The following is an 11,765-nucleotide window of genomic DNA, read 5'->3' as shown; positions in this document are numbered from 1 at the left end:
GGGGAGTGGACACGGCCACTTGCTGCTTCTCATTTCCCTCCCATTGCATGATGCTCCGTAGGACGAGCCAGCAGCTGCGTGGCTGTCAATGTACCTAGCCCTGTTTCTTCTCTGAGTGTTTGCCTGGTTGTGTCAAAACGCTGGCAATCCAGTATAATGTGAGGGACAGTAGCTTTGGTGTGTGGCATGTTGGACAGTTTTTTTAAGAGGTTTTGGTGATGCCAGCCTGATGTCGACTTGTCGACTGATTTGTGAGGGAGTGGTTCGCTTCCCTTTCACACTGGGGCGGAGTCCATGATACCATCTGCCTTTGTCTGAGGTGTCCCATTGCCTCTGCCACTTGCTAGTAATTGAACCTTGGATCATGCTAGGAATTTCGCTTTTTGAGTAGGGATGGTCCAGTGACACGTCCAATTCTAGCGCTTGTCTAGCTAATTTGTCAGCTCTCTCATTTCCGGGGATATCTATGTGAGATGGTATCCAGCACAGCGTGATCTCTTTCTCATTTTCCCTTCTTAGTGTCTGAATGAGAACCAAAATGTCCCGGATGGTGTCAGGTCTACTACTCGAATGCTTAGTTGCCAGTGACTGTAGTGCACTGAGAGAGTCAGAGAGGATAACCACTCTTTTCTCTCTAAGGTTTCGACTGTACCTTAGTGCATGGTGTATGGCTTCTAGCTCCGCTGTGTAGACTGACTGTCTAGACTGAAGGCGGACCGAGATTCATTGGTTTGTGGAGGCTGTGTATATCTGGATACCATAAAGGCGGTTCTATTTCTCACAGGATCCTTGGATCCGTCAGTATATATGTGAGCCGAGTCTTCGTAAAGTGAGTCAATCCTACTAAGCGCAATGCTTCGTAGCAACATTGGGTTCTCACTTTTAGGCACTTCATTTGTGAGAGTGGTATCGACATTGGGTGATTTTAATTCCCATGGGGAGCATTGCACTGTCATTTGACATGTTGGAGGCTCTACCGGGTCACATCCGTGTTCTTGCCTGAGCTGAATGACTCTGAGCCCGCCTGGTGTTATGTCAGGTCTCTTTCGGAGCCATGCTTTTATGCGTCCGGGGTAGAGTTTCTCTTCCCATAGTCTAGTGACAAGTGGATTGGAGCAGCGACTCCAATAGTTCAATGTCAGTTTCTCACGTCTGAGTTTGAGTGGTGGGTCCCCAGTTTCCACTAGTAGGGCCTGGTGGCGCCCGTAACCAATTTAAGAGCTTGATATTGTATCGTTTCAAGCCTGTTTAGAACCGTTTGGGAGGCGCTGTGGTATGCTTCACACCCATAGTCCATTTTACTTCTGATAAGGGTCTTATAGAGAGTCAGGAGCGTTTCGCCGTTTGCTACCCAAGAGCTGCCGTATGCAGCTCTTGTTGCGTTGAGGTCTTCCTGACACCTTTGGGCTATGCTGTCAATGTGTTTTGCCCAGGTGAGGTGTTGATCGTTAGTTACCCCGAGAAACTTCTCCGATTTCTCAAATTTGACCGCTTTGCCCTTCAGTTTGAGACTGGGTGTGTTGCTTACTCGGCAACCCTTTCGCTTGAATACCACTCCGACTGTCTTCTCAGGTGAGATGGTGAATCCCCATTTGTCGCACCATTTTTCCACACCATCGAGGGTTTTCTGCATTAGAGCCTGAATTTTGACCCAGACAGCCCCATCGTCAGCGAACTTTGAGGTGTTGATGTTATCGTCCTTTCGGACATGTTCAAATAGGTCGTCAATCATGATGTTGAAGAGTGTGGGACTGATAATGCCATTATCTAACCTGTGTCGCTCAGACAGGTGGTCTCCAACTAGGACTGATATTGACCTTTCTTGCAGAACACTTTGAACATAATTTGCCATTTTCCCATGAACACCAACATTCTCTAGTTTTTGGAGGAGCTCATCGTGCCATACCATGTCAAAGGCATTGCTGAAGTCTAAACAGACAGCAGCTAGGTACTGTTTCTTGACCTGGGCTAATCTGATATCATTTTCCAGGCGGAAAATGTGGTCAAGATATGAGCGGTTTGATCTGTATCCACTCTGGTCATGAGATAAGTATGCGTTTGTCTCAAGGTGGTGCTTCAAGCGTATGTTCACCATTGCCTCCATACTTTTGCACAAGTTTGATGTTAGGGATATTGGCCGATAAGAGTTGGCCGATGTCTTCTCCTTCCCTGGTTTGAGCAGAGGTATTACTGCTGCATGTTTCCATGCTGTAGGTACCACCCCCTTATCCTATATCAAATTGTACAATTGTACGACGACGCTGGCGACGCTGTCAGGCAGCCTTTTGAGCATCTCATAGCTGACCATGTCCTCCCCTGGACAAGTACCCTTTTTGTGGTGTATAGCAGTTTTGAACTCCTCCACACTGAAGCCATGGTTATATGCGTGCTGTTCGCACGGGGGCAGTTTGGGTCGTGGTGCCAATTCTTCTGACTTTGTAAACTCTTCAGAAAAATTGTTGTTGCTACTGACAGAGGCAAAGTGGGTGGCTAAGATACTGGCTTTATCCGCTGTTGTGTTAGCCCCTGTTAACTTGGGAATGCGAGCGGACTTGCGTTTCCCTCGGATGGCGTGTATCTTTTGCCAGACTGCTTTACTGTTTGTTTTGTGGTTGAGGGATCCACAGAACTTTTGCCATGAGTCAGACCTGGACTGATTTATGAGATCTTTCACTTGTTTCCTAGCTACACGAACTTCACCTACAACAGACTTGTCTCGTTTTAACCTGTTTAGTGCCTTTTTCCTAATGCGTCGAGCTAGGGCTATTTCCTCATTCCACCATGGGACGGCTCGGGTGCCGTCCTTTGCTTTGGTGAGAGGAATTGAGGCCCTTGATGCTTTGTATATAGCTGACGTTAGGTTGAGGTAAAACGTGTCTATGTTATCAGAGACAATTTCAGACGGTTTGATTCTATAGCACGCCGTTCTGAATTTTGACCAGTCTGCTTTGGAGAAGTTCCACCGCTCTCTAGAGTTTGAGTGTTGATCGCATAGAGGTGGGATGCCGAGAAGAGTGAAACACGAGGAGTGATCACTTCCCCAACTGCCATCATGAGCCTGCCACTGACAATCATGGGCTAGGGGTTTTGTGGCTATAGCAAGATCTATACTGGTCCGACCGTCCCGGATTGGACAATGTCTTGTAGGAGAGCCATCATTCAGTATAACGAGTCCCTGTTCAACCCAATCCTCCTCCATCCTGCCCGAGCAGTCAGAGTGGTTGGCTTCCCTTCCCCACAGCGGGCTGTGGGTGTTGAAGTCGCCAAGGATTAGGCCTGACCAGGTCGCTGAGTTTGTTAAGCTCATTGAATGTTGGTGGGATCGGCAGTCCTGTGATAGACATTTGCGATGCGTATCTCTCTGCTATTTGCCATACTGACTGAGATGACCTGGGTTTCAAGGCTCCCCACCTCTGCTTTGACCTCAGTGGATGTACAATTATCGACGACAAATGTAACCAGTCCACCCCAAGCTTGCCCCACTCTGTCTTTGCGGTATTGCGTGTAGCCAGGTAACCGAAAGTTTGCTCTCTTCCCCAGTTTCGCTTCTTGAATTAATATGACGTGGGGTTTCAGTACCTTTTGTTTGGTTTGACTAGGGCTATGAGTTCTTGGCCGTGTGACCTCAGACCGTTGGCATTCCATTGCATTATTTGTAAGCTCATGATGACAGTTGTGCCCTTATATTTGGTAGCTTAAATGTTTATTTAAGCTTGTGTATCTGCTGTTTGAGATGGGAAGCAGATTGCCCGTAGGACAGGATGTTGGTAGCCAACTCCCACAGTGTGGTGAGTTTGGACCCTTCATCACTGTCCTTTTGTGTGCCTAGTTTGAGTATGGCGGCACACATGAATTCTACCAGCTTGTCAGAGATTGTCTGGTTGTGGGCATTGCTGTTTCTGGCATGGCTTAGTTCAGCATGCCTTTTGTCTGTTCCCATTTCATTGGTGGTCTCAACATTGCCAGTGTTGTTTGCCACCTTTTTAAAACTTTCTTTGCCCCTTTTGCTTTTATTGCCTTTTCGCCTTTTCGCCTTTTGCACCCTTGCCCTTAGGGTTGCCGGCGCTAGTTGTCTCGGCGTTTATTTGTGCCTGTGGTTTTGCATTGACCTTGCCCTTGGTCGCTGCCTGTTTACTGGCATCTACAGTTTTAGGCTGCTTGGTCTGTTGGCCTAGAGTCTCCGTGTTTAGACTGTGTTTCTTATGCGGCCTGCTCCTGCAGAAGTTAGACAGGGACGAGTGTCCCTTAACTTTGCAGTTTGTGCAATATAGTGAGCAGTTGCCTTTGCAGTTTTTTGGCTGGCTTGGAGCATGTTCGGCATTTTGCCGCGCTGAGGCAGTTTGCCGGAGGTAGGGAAGCATCGCCACTACTTCGCCTGCCACTTTGACCGTCTCTGGGACTGTTGTCCCTAGTATTGTGAGTATTACTACTCTGGTGTTTTTGCCCTGACTTTTAATCCTATACATGTCAGTAATAGTAGGATCGTGTTGTTGCTGGGTAGTGAGCCTTTCATTACTGATCCCCCTTATCAAGATGCACCGCGCATCTTGTGTGTGAAACCCAGCCTGGCACTTTCCATACTATAGCCTGCCCAAGGACTTTTGTGGGGAGTTTGGCGCATTGATATATGTTGTCACCTCTGACTACATATCCCCGATTCGCCTTGTGAACTCTTGTTACAGATACTGATTTGGCTAGCTCCTCTCGTAAAGCCTGGGCCGAGACCCTGCTGGAGAGGGTGAGGTTTTAGTCTGTACAATAGACTAGCCTCTCCCACGCCTGCTGCTTCTTGGGTGGGGTGGCCTTAGCCGTAGCTTTGGCTTGTTTCGCCTTATCCTTGAACTTCTTAGAATTCCTTGTCCATAGCTCTTTTATTATTTCCCGGTCAGACTGACTGATTTCCGTGAAGCTTTTCTCCCCCATTGGCAGTGACATAGCCGCTTCCATGTAGGAGTCGGCGCTTGGGCTTGCCATTGTGAGTTTTTGGGGGGTTGATTGCATCAGGACTGAACTGCAGTTTAGTCTTCCCGGTACGGAGCTGGGCATGTTCTCCGTTTTCAGGCATTTCCATTTCTGAGCTGTCTCTATTGGGGCTGTGCATTCCCCTTTCGTTATTTTGAGGGCTAGGCATTCCCTCTTCGGACTCAGATTCCATTTCTATATTGTCAGATACTGGGGTTGGCAGCCCCGTATCTATTCCAACCCTACCAGCGGTTGGTGTGGAGGTAGGCACGGTTGCTTCCTTGCTAGGTGTAAGACCCTGAGAGTTGGGCAGACTCTCAGGCTCGGTCTCCCTGATGACCGAGTCCTGGCTAGGGGGTGGCATTCCCCCATTGTTGCCAGTTGCCTTCTGGCCTCTCTTTTGATTTGTTTTTCCAGCCCCCGGATGGGTTGGATTGGATGTAGGCACGGCTACATTCCTTGCTTTGTGGGGAATAGACACGGCTATTCCCTTTTTTCATACGCTGGGGAACAGGCACGGCTGCTCCCCTTCCCTTCGCACTTCGGGGGGCAGTCACGGCTGCTTCCCTTTCCCTCTCTTTGTGGGTTGTAGTCACGGCTACTCCCCTGCTTCCCTCTTGGGGATTGGATACGGCCGCTCCCCCCTGTTTCCCGTGGGGAGTGGTCACGGCCACTCCCCTGCTCTTATCCTGCGGAGCGGACACGGCCGCTCCCCTCCTCTCACCTTGGGGAGAGGACACGGCCACTCCCCTCATGTCCCCCTGGGGAGTAGATACGGCCACTTCCCTGTTCTCTCCTTGGGGAGCGGACACGGCCACTCCCCTGCCTTTACCGTCGGGAGTAGACACGGCTACTCCCCCAATGTCGCAATCGTTTTTCCTGTGCACCAGGGCGGTGACAGAGAAGGTATTCCCAGTGTTACTCGCCATGAGTATACTGGGGAACAGTTCCCCGTGAGTAAGAACTCACAGTGAACTGGCCTTCCTTGGTCTTGGTTCGCTTGGCGGTCTTCTTCTCTGTACTCCTTGATGGTCCATGCTGCAGATGGTCACTCGCTTCCTTTCTTTATTTGTACTAATTAGCGTATGCCTCGTCATGCTCCAACGCACACACTGACTTGGTTCGTTCCCAGCGCAACTTCGGCTGCGTTTAACAGTTCTTCAGCCAGTTTATTGTGTCAGGCGGAGTTTTACAATAAATACATATGTGAATGAATGAAAGAATCAATGATACACCACGGCCATCCCTCCCCAAACATGTTAAAGAACGCAAAAACTATCGCTAGAACACATGTCTTAACATCAGCTGTCTTTTTTTTTAAAAATCTGCTTTGAGACATTTTATACATTAGTAATTAATTCAGATATCTTATTGCATGTGTGGAATGGCATGGACATTGACAGAATGTTACTATCACAAAGTGTTGTAAACACCTTTCCAGTTTTGTCAAATACTAAGATCAACAAGAAAGAAAGAAGTTTTAGAACTATAACCAGGGAGACTATATAACGGGGAGTGGTCACTCCTCGAAAAGAGCCTTAGCGTATGCCTCGGCTCGTCACGGACCAGTGTAGCCAATACGGCGGCAGCTAAGTTTTTAAGATTGAGCCCGGTTTATTTTCAACAGCTGATTACATTCGGTAAGTGTTGTGACAAATGAAAACCTACATGTAGAAAATACGGTAAGTTACCAATTTTGTCACTTCATTTTAAGTAAAAAAAATATTATTATTGTCAGTATTAGTACAGTAGATTTGTAGTAAAGTTTCAAGTCGGCATGTTGTAGCTCACTGGCTTCAATTCTCGGTACACAGCAAAGAAAGACTAATTAAACCCTATCGCTAAAAACTTCTTTCACATATTCATGTAATTTTTAGAAGGGAAATATACCTTTAGTTGAAAGGTGTTTGCAAGTAATAGTGATAGGTTTATAACTTAAAAACATTTGTTAAGGTGTATTTGAGGTGTGTGAAAAATATGACATATCGTCGATCTGATCTGATCCGCCATTGAAATACTACAATGCGATGTTTGAGTGTTTCTAATTAATGTTCTAAAAACGTCTTTCACATACACCTTTAATTTTTATGAGGGGAATATACCATCAGGTGAAAGGTGCCTGCAAGTAATAGTGACAGTTTTTTAATTTAAAAAAAATTGTTAGGGTGTATTTGATGTGTGTGAAAAATATGACATATCGCCGATCTATTCTGATCCGCCATTGATACTTGCGATGCTTGAGTGTTATATTTCTAAAACTTCTTTCTTTCTTGTTGATCTTAGTATTTGACAAAACTGGAAAGGTATTTACAACGCTTTGTGGTAGTTTTAAACGTTCTATTTTTGAGGGGTGTGTGACAGTGTCAGTTAACATTCTATCAATGTCAATGCAATTGCTCTTCATTCATTCATTCATTCATTCATTCATTCAATTCATTCATTCATTCATTCATTCATTCATTGTAAAATTCCGACTGATACAATAAACTGGCTGAAGTACTGTTAAACGCAGCCGAAGTTGCGCTGGGAACGAACCAAGTCACTGTGAGCGTTGGAGCATGACGAGGCACGCGCTAATTGGTACAAATGGTAAAGAAAAGAAAGCGAGTGACCTATCCCTGTTGTAGATTATCCCTGGTTGTTTGAAGGGAGTGTTGCAGATTACGCAGTCCCAGTCTATTTTGGACCTAATTAGTGATACGTATAACGATAACAGTGACTCCATGGAGTCCCCCAGTAAGAGCCTACCATGCACGAGGGGGTGTTTAAAGGGGGGTCACTGATCCAGAGCGATTAATGTTTCCCGCCAACAATCTAATCACTTAGGCGAGCTGCCAAATGGTGAGTCCCTGCTAGCTCGACCGTGACGGTTACGGGGACCGGGCAGCTGTCTACCTTGACGGAGTTTCTTCAACCTAAACAATGGGACAATAATAACGGTGGATGCCCATCAGATGTCGAAATTTGAAAATATCCCCGGTCTCATTGTAATAAAGTATCCAGGCAGTGTAAGCTTTTTCGGATTTTCTGATGCGGGGATGGAGTGATGATTCGGGTCGAAGCAGGAAATACATACCAGCGGCGACGAGGATGGGATCTTACTATACTTCGAAGCCGAATCGCAGAGTACCTGCATTTTTGTCGATAATTGGAAGTTCGTCGTTCGGATTCTTCAAGTCATTATCAGCCCCAGCCATGTTGGCGAATAGACAACTCAGTGAGTTGACTGACATTTTACAAGATCATTACACACCTCAGAAATCAGTGATTTGTGAGAGATTCAGATTCCATAAAAAAAATCAATTGGATACGGAAACTGTTTCGCAGTATGTTATCACATTGAAAACAAATAGGTAAGGACTGTGATTTTGGTCCTACTCTTCACGAGGGACTTAGAGTTTAGCTCGTTGTGGGACTTAAAACATGAGTGTACAGAAGAAGGTACTAGGAGAATCGTATTCTCTTTCTTTTGAACGAGCAGTTCAAATAGCGACTTCGATGGAACTTGCCACCAAAGATTGTGATGAATATAACCGCGTTATAGCGGGGAGTAAGAGTGGTTTACAAGCTGAGTGAGAACGACCCTGATGGAAGAGCTAGGAAGTGTTATCCATGTGGGAATGAATTTCATCTAGCTCATCAATGTGGACGCATCAAAATATTTCAGTGGGATGGATATGCAACCCTCAAATGTCACAATGATAACATGCACAGGTGAGGTAGTGAACGTCAGTGTGGATAACAATGGCTAAGTTCAAAAACTGAACTTATATGTTGTACATGGTGTTGGCCCTCCACTTTTGGGTCGGGAGTGGTTGTCACATGTCGACATTGACGGGAAGAATCTGCCAGTTCTCTACATCATGTTGCTTCAAACAGCAACAGCGAACTAGAGAACATTCTGATGAATCACATGGATGTATTCTCTGATGATTAAGGGAAGATAAAAGAGGGAACTGTACACAAATTCATGAAAGCTAGACAAAGTGGATCAAGAAATTCTTCGAATGGAGAGTTAGTCGTGATCACCAAAGTTTGACACAGCGAGTGGGCGGCTCCTATTGTACCAGTTCTGAAAACGGACCAGACAGTGAGAATATGTGGAGATATCCCTCACTTAATGTGAATCAATACCCACTGAACAAAACAGAAGATATGTTTGCTCAAATCGCTGGTGGGGAGAAGTTCTCAAAGATAGACTTGGCACATGCTTATCAGCAGATGGAAGTTGATGCAGAATCACAGAAACTATTGGCGATCAACACTCCAAAAGGTCTATACCAGTACACAAGATTGGCGTTCGGTATTGTTTCTGCCCCTGCCATTTTACAAGCAACAATGGATCAAATCGTGCAAGGTATTCCTCATGTTTTGCGTCATCAAGATGACATGCTGGAAAGAATGATAAAGAACACTTAGTAAACCTAATTGCTGTGCTGAGCAAGTTGAAACATTATGGACTGAAAGTTAAACGTTCAAAATACAAGTTCATGAAGGAATCTGTTCAATATCTCGGACACATCATAGATAAGGATGGCTTGCACACCTGTAATGACTAAGGTAAAGGCGATTCAGAATGCCCCAAGACCCCGGAATGTTGCTGAATTGCGCTCATTTCTAGGGTTAACCCTGTAACACACCCCTTGAATTTCCTGTTTGGGAAAGGTGTCGAATGGGTATGGTCCCAACAATGTGAAGAAGCATTCAAGACATGCAAGTAGTTGTTACTGAGTGCTGATGTACTTACACATTATTATTCAGATCTACCACTGAAACTTGCTTGTGGTGCTAGTTCTTATGGCCTCGGTACTGTTATTTCGCACATCATGCCGGATGGCAGTGAAAGACCAATTGGTTTCGCATCAAGGACATTGAGTAAGACTGAACGCAACTATTCCCAGTTTGACAAGGAAGCTTTGGGAATCATATTTGGCGTGAAACGTTTTCATCAGTATGGGTATGGCAGGCATTTTATACTTGTCACAGATCACAAGCCACTCACAGTTCTGTTCGCGACAGACCCGTTCCTACACTTGCAGCGGCAAGACTACAAAGGTGGGCCTTGATTCTTAGTGCCTTTACCTATGATATTGAGCACAAAACTTCTAAGGGTCACTCAAATGCAGATGGTCTTTCAAGATTACCTGATCCAAACAGCACATTAGACAAACAAGTCTAAGTAGATGTTATAGACCTATGCCATGCCAGTAACCTGTTCAGATATCAAAGATGCTACAAAAAAAGATACAGTGTTATTTGTTGTGCATGATGCAGTCATGAACGGTTGGGACAGTGAGCATGACAAAACAGATGCTTTGCAGCCTTTCTACAGGAGAAAGAGGAGGATGGAGTTGTCTATCCACCAAGGCTGTGTTCTTTGGGGTATCAGAGTAGTGATCCCTTCTAAACCGTGTGAGAACATTTTACGAGAGCTTCACTCAATTCACCCGGGCATGGTCAACATGAAATCGTTTGGTGGCCTGGCTTTGATCATGCTATTGAAAATTTGGTGAGATCGATCATGCACATCATGTCAAAACATGCCAAAGGCTGCTGCTACTCACCCTTGGATCTGGCCAACAGCACCGTGGAGAAGAATTCATTTGGATTTTGCAGGTCCTTACCTGAACAATATGTTCCTTATTGTTGTTGATGCCTATTGAAAATGGCCTGACGTAATTCAGATGAGCTCAACAACTGGAGATGCTAGTGTTAAAGCTCTCCGAAAACTGTTTGCTCGCTATTCCCTATCACCAAGCTACCAACGGCCAGGCAGAAAGAGTTGTGCAAGTATTTAAGAGAGCTATGAATGCTCGGATTCAAGTACGGTACAGAAAAAATGTAAACAGTTCCTATTGATGTGCAGGGCTACTCCACACTGTAAAACAGGAGAAACACCTGCCAAATTGTTTCTCTGTCGTGAACTTAGAACTAGACTGGACCTGTTGAAACCGGATTTTTTCCGAACAGCCACGGGAAAACAAGTCTTCCAAACAGTCGAGGCATCAAGAAAATTAGATGTAGTGGAAACGTCTGGGCTAGAAATTATAATGCCATTGTTGACAGGTGGGTGTGCGGGACAGTATTGTCTGAAGATGGTGTACGAAATGGTGTGAGGTGAGGTGAGGTGAAAGTGGGTTTAAGGTCGTGCTTGAGAATATTTCGCTCATATGACGACGTGCATGCGTGTGTATGTGTATGTGCGCCTGCTTGTACTAGCCCAGACTTAAGCTGGTTTTATAGTGCTAGCCCACTGAGATACCATGCCGCAGTGAAGCATGAATACCCCACTCAGACAGATTATACTGACTCCGAGCCGACCAGTCCTTGTTGTACCCATTAATGCCGAGCGCCAGGCAGGGACCAACAAGTAGCATATTTTAACGTCTTTTGGTATGACGCGGTCGGGGATCGAACCCGCGACCTTCCGCTCTCCGGGCGGACGCTCTAACCACTACACCACGGAGGCGGTCACGAAATGTTGTACATGTATATCATTGAAACGGGTGACAAAATCATAAGACGTCACATTGACCAGATCAGGACGGCAAAAGAACTGACAACCCGTGAACCAGTTGACAGACCAACTACACAACCTGAAGTGATCAGCATTCAACCAGAAACCAGTGAACTGATCCGCCATTGATACTTGTGATGCTTGAGTGTTATATTTCTAAAACTTCTTTCTTTCTTGTTGATCTTAGTATTTGACAAAACTGGAAAGGTATTTACAACGCTTTGTGGTAGTTTTAAACGTTCTATTTTTGAGGGGTGTGTGACAGTGTCAGTTAACATTCTATCAA

This window comes from Haliotis rubra, unplaced genomic scaffold (genome assembly GCF_003918875.1).
Source record: "Haliotis rubra isolate DU_JTF1 unplaced genomic scaffold, ASM391887v1 Scf777, whole genome shotgun sequence".
Taxonomy (NCBI): Eukaryota; Metazoa; Mollusca; class Gastropoda; order Lepetellida; family Haliotidae; genus Haliotis; species Haliotis rubra.
This window is presented reverse-complemented; position numbering follows the sequence as displayed.